This window comes from Nannobrachium achirus, assembly GCF_963921795.1.
Source record: "Nannobrachium achirus genome assembly, chromosome: 7".
NCBI classification, from domain to species: Eukaryota; Metazoa; Chordata; class Actinopteri; order Myctophiformes; family Myctophidae; genus Nannobrachium; species Nannobrachium achirus.
This window is the reverse complement of record NC_137816.1, coordinates 70,867,554-70,880,537: the sequence shown is the minus strand read 5'-3', so window position 1 is coordinate 70,880,537 and position 12,984 is coordinate 70,867,554.

Below are 12,984 nucleotides of genomic sequence, written 5' to 3'. Positions count from 1 at the left end.
TAATGTTAACAAATGCTAATGCTAACACATGCTAATGCTAACAAATGCTAATGCTGATTCTTAAATTCTAATGCTAATTGGCTGCTACCCCTTGTGACGTGGGTAGATCTCCGAGGGCCCGGTCATTGCTGCTTGCAGCTTTAATTATTATTATTATTATTCTTCCCCCTAAAGAATCGCGTTTTTGAGGCGCAAAACGTACTCCAAAAGTTGCGCAACTTTGCAAGCACATCACAAGTGGCGAAAAATTACGTATTAAAAAAAAAAAAAAAGTGGGCGGGGCCTAATGGCGCAACAGCGCCCCCTACAAAATTTCAACGCAACAGCCCCACTAGACGGTTTCACCTACACGTACGAAAATCGGTACACATCTGTATCGTGTCCGGACTCACAAAAAAGTCTCTCTGCGCCACGTCCGAAACCAAACAGGAAGTCAGCCATTTTGACTAATTAGTGGCGTTTTGGTGTATTTTTGGCCGTTTTCACGGGTCGCACTTTAACGAACTCCTCCTAGGGGGTTAATCGGATCAACTTCAAGTTCGCTCGGCATACTCAAGACACCTTAACGATGAAAAGTTGTGCGAATCGTGAGTTTTCGTAAAACGGCGTGCCCGTGGCGAAGCGTCAAACTTCCTTCGCCAAACAGGAAGTGCCCCCTCTTCTGATTGGTCCATACTTGATTGTTCCTTTTTTTGCCTGTTACTCATCAACCGTTTATCGTACAGAGTTGTGGCTGGTATCATATGACTTGACTAAGTGTCCTTCACCTTAATTGGTTTAACTAAGCCCCGCCCCCTCTTCTGATTGGCCGAAACTTGATTGTTCCTTTTTTTGGCTGTTACTCATCAACCGTTTATCGTACAGAGTTGTGGCTGGTATCATATGACTTGATTAAGAGTCCTTAACCTTAATTGACGCTTCCTTCGCCAAACAGGAAGTGCCCTTCACCAAACAGGAAGTGCCTCTATAACTCATGAACCGTTTGTCGTACAGACTCGCGGCTGGTGTCATACATTTTTATTTTTCTCAAAAAAAAATTTTTTCTCAAAAAAATTTTTTTTCTCAAATTTTTTTTTTCTTAATTTTTTTTTCTCAAAAATTTTTTTTCTCAAATTTTTTTTTCTCAATTTTTTTTCTCAACTTTTTTTTTCTCAATGCTAATGCTAACATGCTAATGCTAATGCTAACAAATGCTAATGCTAACATGCTAATGCTAACAAATGCTAATGCTAACATGCTAATGCTAATGCTAACAAATGCTAATGCTAACATGCTAATGCTAACACATGCTAATGCTAACATGCTAATGTCAATGCTAACAAATGCTAATGTTAACATGCTAATGCTAATGCTAACAAATGCTAATGCTAACATGCTAATGCTAACACATGCTAATGCTAACATGCTAATGCTAACATGTTAATGCTAATGCTAACAAATGCTAATGCTAACATGCTAATGCTAACAAATGCTAATGCTAACACATGCTAATGCTAACATGCTAATGCTAACATGTTAATGCTAATGCTAACAAATGCTAATGCTAACATGCTAATGCTAACAAATGCTAATGCTAACATGCTAATGCCAATGCTAACAAATGCTAATGCTAACATGCTAATGCTAATGCTAACAAATGCTAATGCTAACACATGCTAATGCTAAAAATGCTAATGCTAAAAATGCTAATGCTAATGCTAAAAATGCTAATGCTAACACATGCTAATGCTAATGCTAACACATGCTAATGCTAAAAATGCTAATGCTAAAATGCTAATGCTAACAAATGCTAATGCTAACACATGCTAATGCTTACACATGCTAATGCTAACAAATGTTAATGCTAATGCTAACAAATGCTAATGCTAACTAATGCTAATGCTTACACATGCTAATGCTAACATATGCCAATGCTAACAAATGCTAATGCTGATTCAAAAATTCTAATGCTAATTGGCTGCTACCTCTTGTGACGTGGGTAGAGCTTCGAGGGCCCGGTCATTGCTGCTTGCAGCTTTAATTATTATTATTTTCCCGAAAGTAAATCGCGTTTTTGAGGCGCAAAACGTACTCAAAAAGTTGCGCAACTTTGCACACACATCACAAGTGGCGAAAATGTACGTATTTAAAAAAAAATAAAAGGGGGCGTGGCCTAATGGCGCAACAGCGCCCCCTACAAAACTTCGTGCCTCAAGCCCCACCATACGGTTTCACCTACACGTACGAAAATCGGTACACATCTGTATCGTGTCCGGACTCACAAAAAAGTCTCTCGGCGCCACGTCCGAAACCAAACAGGAAGTCAGCCATTTTGACTAATTAGTGGCGTTTTGGTGTATTTTTGGCCGCTTTCACGTGTCGCACTTTAACGAACTCCTCCTAGGGGGTTAATCGGATCAACTTCAAGTTCGCTCGGCATACTCAAGACACCTTAACGATGAAAAGTTGTGCGAATCGTGAGTTTTCGTAAAACGGCGTGCCCGTGGCGAAGGGTCAAGCTTCCTTCACCAAACAGGAAGTGCCCCCTCTTCTGATTGGTCCATACTTGATTGTTCCTTTTTTCTGGCTGTTACTCATCAACCGTTTATCGTACAGAGTTGTGGCTGGTATCATATGACTTGATTAAGAGTTCTTAACCTTAATTGACGCTTCCTTCGCCAAACAGGAAGTGCCCTTCACCAAACAGGAAGTGCCTCTATAACTCATGAACCGTTTGTCGTACAGACTCGCGGCTGGTGTCATAACATTTTTTTTTCTCAACATTTTTTTTTTCTCAATTTTTTTTTTCTCAAATTTTTTTTTTCTCAAATTTTTTTTTTCTCAAATTTTTTTTTCTCAAATTTTTTTTTCTCAAATTTTTTTTTTCTCAAATTTTTTTTCTCAAATTTTTTTTTCTCAAATTTTTTTTTTCTCATTTGTTTTTTCTCAAATTTTTTTTTTTCTCAAAAATTTTTTTTCTCAAAATTTTTTTTTTCTCAAAAATTTTTTTTTCTCAAAAATTTTTTTTTCTCAATTTTTTTTTTCTCAAAATTTTTTTTTTCTCAAATTTTTTTTTCCTCAAATTTTTTTTTCTCAATTTTTTTTTCTCAATTTTTTTTTTTCTCAAATTTTTTTTTTCTCAATTTTTTTTTTCTCAATTTTTTTTTTTTTACCCCTTGTGATGTGGGTAGATCTCCGAGGGCCCGGTCATTGCTGCTTGCAGCTTTAATTCTTCTTATTATTCCCCCGAATAAATCGCGTTTTTGAGCCGCAAAACGTACTCCAAAAGTTGCGCAACTTTGCACACACATCACAAGTGGCGAAAATTTTCGTATTTAAAAAAAAACAAAAGGGGGCGTGGCCTAATGGCTCAATAGTGCCCCCTACAAAACTTCGTGCCTCAAGCCCCACCATACGGTTTCACCCACAAGTACGAAAATCGGTACACATCTGTATCGTGTCCGGACTCACAAAAAAGTCTCTCGGCGCCACGTCCGAAACCAAACAGGAAGTCAGCCACTTTGACTAATTAGTGGCGTTTTGGTGTATTTTTGGCCGTTTTCACGTGTCGCACTTTAACGAACTCCTCCTAGGGGGTTAATCGGATCAACTTCAAGTTCGCTCGGCATACTCAAGACACCTTAACGATGAAAAGTTGTGCGAATCGTGAGTTTTCGTAAAATGGCGTGCCCGTGGCGAAGGGTCAAACTTCCTTCACCAAACAGGAAGTGCCCCCTCTACTGATTGGTCCTTACTTGATTGTTCCTTTTTTTGGCTGTTACTCATCAACCGTTTATCGTACAGAGTTGTGGCTGGTATCATATGACTTGATTAAGAGTCCTTAACCTTAATTGACGCTTCCTTCGCCAAACAGGAAGTGCCCTTCACCAAACAGGAAGTGCCTCTATAACTCATGAACCGTTTGTCGTACAGACTCGCGGCTGGTGTCATAATTTTTTTTTTCTCAAAACATTTTTTTTTCTCAAATTTTTTTTTCTCAAAACTTTTTTTTCTCAAATTTTTTTTTCCTCAAATTTTTTTTTTCTCAAAAAGTTTTTTTCTCAATTTTTTTTTTCTCAAAACCTTTTTTTTTCTCAAAACATTTTTTTTCTCAAAAAAATTTTTTCTCAAATTTTTATTTTCTCAAAAAAAAAATTTCTCAATTTTTTTTTCTCAATTTCTTTTTTTCTCAAACTTTTTTTTCTCAAAAACTTTTTTTTTTTCAAAAAACTTTTTTTCTCAAAAACTTTTTTTTCCCAAAAAACTTTTTTTTTCTCACAAAACTATTTTTTCTCAAAAAACTATCGTTAAAGTGCGACCCGTGATAACGGCCAAAAATGCGCCAAAACTCCACTAATTAGTCGAAATGGCTGACTTCCTGTTTGGTTTCTGATTGGCTGCTGGCCTTGTGACGTGGGTAGAGCTGCGAGGGCCCGGTCATCGCTGCTTGCAGCTTTAATTAGGGCCCGAGCACACACAGTGTGTGAGGACCCTATTGTAATCGTAAAGATTATTCTTCTTATTATTATTATTCCCCCGAATAAATCGCGTTTTTGAGTCGCAAAACGTACTCCAAAAGTTGCGCAACTTTGCACACACATCACAAGTGGCGAAAATTTTCGTATTTAAAAAAATGTAAAAGGGGGCGTGGCCTAATGGCGCAACAGCGCCCCCTACAAAACTTCGTGCCTCAAGCCCCACCATACGGTTTCACCTACAAGTACGAAGATCGGTACACACCTGTATCATGTCCGGACTCACAAAAAAGTCTCTTGGCGCCATGTCCGAAACCAAACAGGAAGTCAGCCATTTTGACTAATTAGTGGCGTTTTGGCGCATTTTTGGCCGTTTTCACGGGTCGCACTTTAACGAACTCCTCCTAGGGAGTTAATCGGATCAACTTCACATTCGCTCGGCATACTCAATACACCTTAACGATAAAAAGTTATCAAAATCGTGAGTTTTCGTAAAACGGCGTGCCCGTGGCGAAGCGTCAAACTTCCTTCACCAAACAGGAAGTGCCCCCTCTTCTGATTGGTCCATACTTAATTGTTCCTTTTTTTGACTGTTACTCATCAACCGTTTATCGTACAGAGTTGTGGCTGGTATCATATGACTTGACTAAGAGTCCTTCACCTTAATTGGTTTAACTAAGCCCCGCCCCCTCTTCTGATTGGCCGAAACTTGATTGTTCCTTTTTTTGGCTGTTACTCATCAACCGTTTATCGTACAGAGTTGTGGCTAGTATCATATGACTTGACTAAGGGTCCTTCACCTTAATTGGTTTAACTTAGCCCCGCCCCCTCTTCTTATTGGTCGATTATTGATAGTTCCTATTTGCTATCTTTTCAATGGTTTGTAATAAGTGCAATAGTGTAACTGTGTCTAGGTGTAATAACTGTAATAGTGCAATAAGTGTAATAGTGTATTAAGTGTAATAGTGTATTAGTGTAATAAGTGTAATAAGTGTAATAGTGTAATAGTGTAATAGTGTAATAGTGTAATAAGTGTAATAAGTGTAATAGTGTAATAAGTGTAATAGTGTAATAGCACAATAAGTGTAATAGTGTAATAAGTGTAATAGTGTAATAGCGCAATAAGTGTAATAGTGTAATAAGTTTAATAGTGTAATAGTGTAATAAGTGTAATAGTGTAATAAGTGTAATAGTGTAATAGTGTAATAGCGCAATAAGTGTAATAGTGTAATAAGTGTAATAGTGTAATAGCGCAATAAGTGTAATGGTGTAATAGTGTAATAAGTGTAATAAGTGTAATAGTGTAATAGCACAATAAATGTAATAGTGTAATAAGTGTAATAGTGTAATAGTGTAATAAGTGTAATAGTGTAATAAGTGCAATAAGTGGAATAGTGTAATAGTGTAATAAGTGTAATAGTGTAATAGGGCAATAAGTGTAAAAGGGCAATAAGTGTAATAGTGTAATAAGTGTAATAGTGTAATAGTGCAATAAGTGTAATAGTGTAATAGTGTAATAAGTGTAATAGCGTAATAGGGCAATAAGTGTAAAAGGGCAATAAGTGTAATAGTGTAACCGCTGCCCCTTGTGACGTGGGTAGAGCTGCGAGGGCCCGGTCATCGCTGCTTGCAGCTTTAATTATTATTCTTCCCGATAAAGAATCGCATTTTTGAGGGGCAAAACGTACTCCAAAAGTTGCGGAACTTTGCAAGCACATTACACGTGGCGAAAAATTACGTAATAAAAAAAAAAAAAGGGGGGCGTGGCCTAATGGCGCAACAGCGCCCCCTACAATATTTCAACGCAACAGCCCCACTATACGGTTTCACCCACAAGTACGAAAATCGGTACACATCTGTATTGTGTCCGGACTCACAAAAAAGTCTCTCGGCGCCACGTCCGAAACCAAACAGGAAGTCAGCCATTTTGACTAATTAGTGGCGTTTTGGTGTATTTTTGGACAATTTCACGTGTCGCACTTTAACGAACTCCTCCTAGGGGGTTAATCGGATCAACTTCAAGTTCGCTCGGCATACTCAAGACACCTTAACGATGAAAAGTTGTGCGAATCGTGAGTTTTCGTAAAACGGCGTGCCCGTGGCGAAGGGTCAAACTTCCTTCACCAAACAGGAAGTGCCCCCTCTTCTGATTGGTCCATACTTGATTGTTCCTTTTTTTGGCTGTTACTCATCAACCGTTTATCGTACAGAGTTGTGGCTGGTATCATATGACTTGATTAAGAGTCCTTAACCTTAATTGACGCTTCCTTCGCCAAACAGGAAGTGCCCTTCACCAAACAGGAAGTGCCTCTATAACTCATGAACCGTTTGTCGTAGACTCGCGGCTGGTGTCATACATTTTTTTTTTCTCAAAAATGTTTTTTCTCAAAAAAAAATTTTTCTCAATTTTTTTTTCTCAAATTTTTTTTTTCTCAAATTTTTTTTCTCAATTTTTTTTTCTCAACTTTTTTTTTCTCAACTTTTTTTTTCTCAAATTTTTTTTTTCTCAATTTTTTTTTCTCAATTTTTTTTTTCTCAAATTTTCTTTTCTCAAAAATTTTTTTTTTCTCAAATTTTTTTTTCTCCCTTTTTTTTCTCAAATTTTTTTTTTCTCAAAAATTTTTTTTCTCAAATTTTTTTTTTCTCAAATTTTTTTTTCTCAATTTTTTTTTTCTCAAATTTTTTTTTCTCAATTTTTTTTCTAAAAAAATTTTTCTCAATTTTTTTTTCTCAAAAATCTTTTTTTCTAAAAATTTTTTTCTCAAAAATGTTTTTTCTCAAAAATTTTTTTTTGAGAAAAACGTTAAACTATCGTTAAAGTGCGACCCGTGATAACGGCCAAAAATGCGCCAAAACGCCACTAATTAGTCGAAATGGCTGACTTCCTGTTTGGTTTCTGATTGGCTGCTGGCCTTGTGACGTGGGAAGAGCTCCGAGGGCCCGGTCATTGCTGCTTGCAGCTTTAATTTATTATTGGGTTTTGTGCCAGCAAAAGCACCTTACCTTTGCGATGTTATAGACAAAGATGTACTATTTTTTTTTTTCATTATTATTTTTTTATTTTCTCCTTAGAGGTGTACCGTGGCTATATGAGCAGTAGAGGGCAGCCTCATGCAAGAATTAATGTGAAAATGGTCTCAGTCGGCTCCTGCTCGTCAAGGCCGCTCAGTCGCTACAGAGCAATAGATCAAGAGGAAATCACAAGGAAGTGTTTTGTTACTCCATTGATGCTAATGTCCAGTGGGTTTTTGAGGATACTTTTACGGGAGCTGTTTCAACGGTATACACCTGCGCGAGCCCTCATCAGTTTACAGACATCAAACCAAGGTACAAAAGAACGAGCCAAAGAACGTACAATTGGCGTCGAGGTTCTGTCAAAAATGGGGCGAACGGGAACGTTCAAAGCGTGGAAAGAGTTAATGACTAGTATTACATTTGTATTGTCCTTTAAGTTCATACAGTTAAAGGGACATTTCACTTAAAAAGAAATGTCATTTCATCGTCTAAGCAGGCTCTTGGGAACACCCAGGACAGCTTTTGAATTTCTAGATATTTGATATTCATTTCCCCCTTCCAGGACCTTCCTATACAAACCCATTATAACTTCAAACTCACTTTTAACCATGATAGATTCAATGAAAACACCTGTCCTTTTTTCTGGTGACTCCTGACACCCTCCGAATACGTGAGCAGGCCATGTTTATTTTTATAAATGTTTTCATTGATTCCTATTAATCAAATGCAAATTATTAAATACAATAAAAGATTATAAAAAAATAAGTTATCAAAAGAAAGCATGGCCTGCTCACGTATTCAGAGGGTGTCAGGAGTGATAGCCTCACCCCACGGAGGTTAGGGTTAGAGTTAGGCATAGTTTTACTGAGGTTAAGGTTAGGGTTAGGGTTAGAGTAAGGCATAGTAAGCTAATGGCTAAACACAGCCGAGCTGGGCTAGTAAATAAACGAAAGAGTCGCAAACGAGTGACATCAGCGCCTTCACTAGTGAATGCGAGTGAACGGCTGTTGTCGCCATCTGGTGGTGATTGGTGTGTGGTGAACTACAAAACGAGCGCTCTTACCATGATTTAACTGAGTTACCCAATCTAACCGTAACATATATATATATAGCACAATTGATGATTTCAATGGCACAAATTAGAGCACATCCAGCACTAAAGATTGAGCCCATTTTTTCCTGATTTGGAGCCAAAAAAATTGGGGGTGCAAGCCTCAGCAAAACTATAACTTAGAATATCTCAATAATGATAGCAGCACAAATGATAAAATGTACGGCACATTTCAGCACAAATCCAGCACTAAAGAATGACACCATTTTTATATATGTTTTCAACATATGGGGGGCCAACTTCAACGGAGGTCGGACCCCCTAGGGGTCGCGGACCCCCTGTTGAAGACCTCTGGCTAGATCATAGAATGTAGTCTAATTAAAATAATACAACCTACTGTATGTGTGGCTGCAGAAAGCCTGGTATGTGTGGCCCTAAACATCAGTACAACACCAAACAGCTCATTCCATCCTAACAACTCAGTGACTTTCAGATCAGATTTAAATCTCTTTATGAAAACTTCACGAAGCTTCAAACACAAACACTCATTAAAGGGATATTCCACTTTCAAAAAAACTCTGCCTTGCATGAGTCTGCCTCCCCAGGCTCAGGGCCTCTCCCCATACACACCCATTGTAACTAGGGGTGTCTTCTAAAAATCGACGAATCGACGCGTCGTTTTAAGCCCCGGGAATCGACGCCAATTGTTTGAGTCGAAGCGAAAATATATATATTTTTTATATCACCAGTTATAGCCTACTACTGCCAGTACTGCGGTGCACTGCTGGACTGGTGTGGTGTCATGTACTTCCAATGAGAAGTAGCAATTGGCGAACAGTTATTTATTGTCTCGCACCAGCGTAGGGGTGAAAGTGAGACGGAACGGCCAGAACGGTTCAGAACCGCCGCTTCATTAAAACATTCAGAGCCGGGACAGTGTTCCGTTAAGAGGAGGAAGCACGCTGTCAAAATCCCATATTAAATAACCTGCCACAGCACAAACGCGCGTCCACGAAGTAGTAAACAATCTTCTAAAGTCAAATTAACATACACAAGTGTAGGCTACAAGTTACATTTTCTAATTAAAGTGCTTCTGAATTGTTCCAGTGTTGTAATCCATAATGAATGATTGTGTTTCGCTGTGTTGGCGTCCATGACATGTCCACACTGCTGGCTCTAGCTGGGAGCTATGCCTCCACCTGTTTATGATCCGTTTCTGAAATGAATCCGTTCTCGACACTGACTCATTACTCTGTCAGTGCTCTGTGTCCCGCGACTGCGGACTGGATCCCATCGTTCATTTAAAAGAGCCGTTCAAGAGAGCGGAATCGTTCGCGAATGTCTCATCTCTACTGCGCGCTGCAGAGAGACGGGGCAGAGTTGAAACAGCGGAGATGTTTTATTTGTTTTAACGGTGTGTTGTACATTGCTATGCAGATAACATTTGTGCTCGCGCACCGATATCACCGAAAACACTGTGTATTCAATTCATCTCTTAATGTATTATTCTAGACCTATTATGTTGACGTGGTTTAAAGCAACACTTTTTTTTTTCTTTTTTTTTTTACACAAAGTAGACTATAAAACGATTCGTCGACGCGTCAGATTAACCCCCGTGACTCGAATCGACTTCATAAATCCTGTGTCGAAGACAGCCCTAATTGTAACTTCAAACTCCATTTTAACCATGATAGATTCATTAAAAACACCCATTATTTTTTCTGGTTACTCATACTACCCTCCTAATACGTGAGCAGGCCGTGTTTTTTCCATAACCTTTTTCATTTATTTTTAATAATTTTGTTTTGTATTACATTTTTCTCATTTTCCCAAATAATTATTAAAAATAAATGAAAAAGGTTATGGAAAAAACACAGCATGCTCACGTATTAGGAGGGTAGGAGGGTAGTATGAGTCACCAGAAAAACTAATGTGTGTTTTTAATGAATCTATCATGGTTAAAATGGAGTTTGAAGTTACAATGGGTGTGTGTGGGGAGAGGCCCTGGGCCTGGAGGGCCTGGTAACATTTACATCAAATATCTAAATATTGAATGAAGTAAATTAAAAACTGTTCAGGGTGTTCATAAAGGCCTGATTAGATGATAAAGTGACCAAAAGTTTTTTTGAAAGTGGAATATCCCTTTAAATAAACTCATTTAGCTTCTCTTTAGCACAATTTGCAGGCATAATAAATCCACCATAAATAAAGAAGTCCTTCTACAATATAGGCTAGCCTACAACACATTATATGGCAGGAGTCCTCGATCAAATAAACAATTATTTAAAAAAGCAAATTAATCTCAATTAAACCAACAAGACAATAAAGGAATAAAGAAACGGTCGGCTCTGATGTTCTCATTTAGGAACATTGATAAGAGATAATCGACCCATCAAAGATTATACTGATTATATAATGATCAAAACAAAATGGTCTAAATTAAATCATAGTCATTTAAACCAAGCAGAGAATAAATCAATGCAAGTCGAGGCTCGTTTCAACACAACTAACCCAAGCTGAGACAGAAAGAGAGACAGAACAGTAAAGAAACACTGAACAAACATTTCTACACCTTGAAACACTGTTTATAATGACATCAAAGCCGTTAAATTAACAACAAGTGAATTAAACTCACAGTATCAAAGCAGCAGAACCAAACACATCAAACAGAAAGCAGCAGAGACAGAAATCCACGCATCTCATAACAACAACTTAAAGTGATTTCACTCACGGTATGAAAGCAGCAGGTCCAACACATTCTTCTTCTTCTTCTTTTTTTATTGGCGGATCGCAAACAACTTAAAGGTGCATACCGCCACCTACTGTACAGGAGTGTGTAGCATTATGTCTTATACCTCATTGCTGGACTGACCACCAGTCTATTTAAATTCTGTTAATCAGCCTTGTGTCAACTAAATATTTAATTAATGCCTTACTAACTACCACTACACCCTTTCCCTCTGCTCCAAGAATCCCCTTAATATCCCATTCCCGACCTGCTTCACTCACTTTGTTATGTAATTGTGCTCTTTCCTCTGCATACCTATCACATTTCAGTATTATATGCTCTACATTTTCTATTTCCCCACAGTGCCCACATGTGTTGCTCTCTGCCTTACCCATAACAAACAGAGTGCTATTCAACCCTGTATGTCCCACCCTAAGTCTAGTAATGACTCTTTCATCCCTTCTGCTCTTTTCATTGTAGCTTTTTGCAGTAACCGTTTTTTGTACTTTATAGTACCATCGTCCTTTCTGGTCTTCATCCCACCTTCTCTGCCATATCTCCATACCTTTTTCCTTTACAATTGCTTTCCCTTCACCCTTACCTAATAACACTTGTAGCTCTATTTCCTGTTCTAGTGCCTTTTTTGCAAGCTGATCAGCTCCCTCATTCCCTGCCAACCCCTTATGTGCTGGCACCCAGCAAAACTGTATGTCTATACCACTTCTATGTAGCCCTACTAAATATGTGTTTATTTCTATTATTAGATCCTCCCTGACCGACTTTTCTGACTGAAGACTTTTTAACACCGCTAGTGAGTCAGTGCACACCACCACCCGATCTGGTCTGACTTCCTCCACCCATTGTAGTCCCATGATAATAGCCACTGCCTCTGCTGAGTATACTGACAAGTAATCTGGTAGTCTTTTTGCGATGGTTGTTTTAAAACCTGGAATACATACCCCGATTCCCACCCTGTGTTGCCTGTCTTTGGACCCGTCTGTGAATACTTGCAGGTAGCTGCTGTAGCTCTGTCTGAGGTAAACATGTGTTTGGGCTCCTATGTCCTCTGCTTGCCACTCTCTTCTTTTCTCTACAATGCTCAGGTCTATTTTAGTTTCAAGAAACAGCCATGGTGGGATAGCGCTACTTGGAGTGGTCACTGCAAATTCAGCTGTCTCCAACCCATACTCCCTCACTCTCTCTTTCCATGTCCATCCAAACCCCCTCCCTTGGAAACTGACATACTCCCAGCAGTCCATTAATGCCCTCTTAGCTGGGTTCTCTTTCCCACTACCTTTTACTCTCATCCAATATGCCAGTGCTAGCTTCTCCCTTCTAAGCTCCAGTGGTGTTTCTCCTGCTTCTATTAGAACTGCATTTATTGGCGTTGACCGTATAGCTCCTATACACAGTCTCAATGCTCTATGCTGCACTCTGTCTATTATCTGTAATGATGTTTTTGCTGCTGCTCCATAAACAATACATCCATAATCTATTGTAGATCTAATGACTGCCCTATAGATGCCCATTAATGACTGTTTGTCTGCCCCCCATTCACATCCAGCCACAGCCCGCACCAGATTTATACTTTTTTTACATTTTGTCTCTAGCTTCTTCATATGAACTTTCCAAGTACATCTGCTATCTAGCCACAATCCCAGATACTTAAACTCTTTTACTCTTTCCATCGGCTGGCCATATAATGTTAGTTTCTCCTGAATGTTACGTTTATTTGT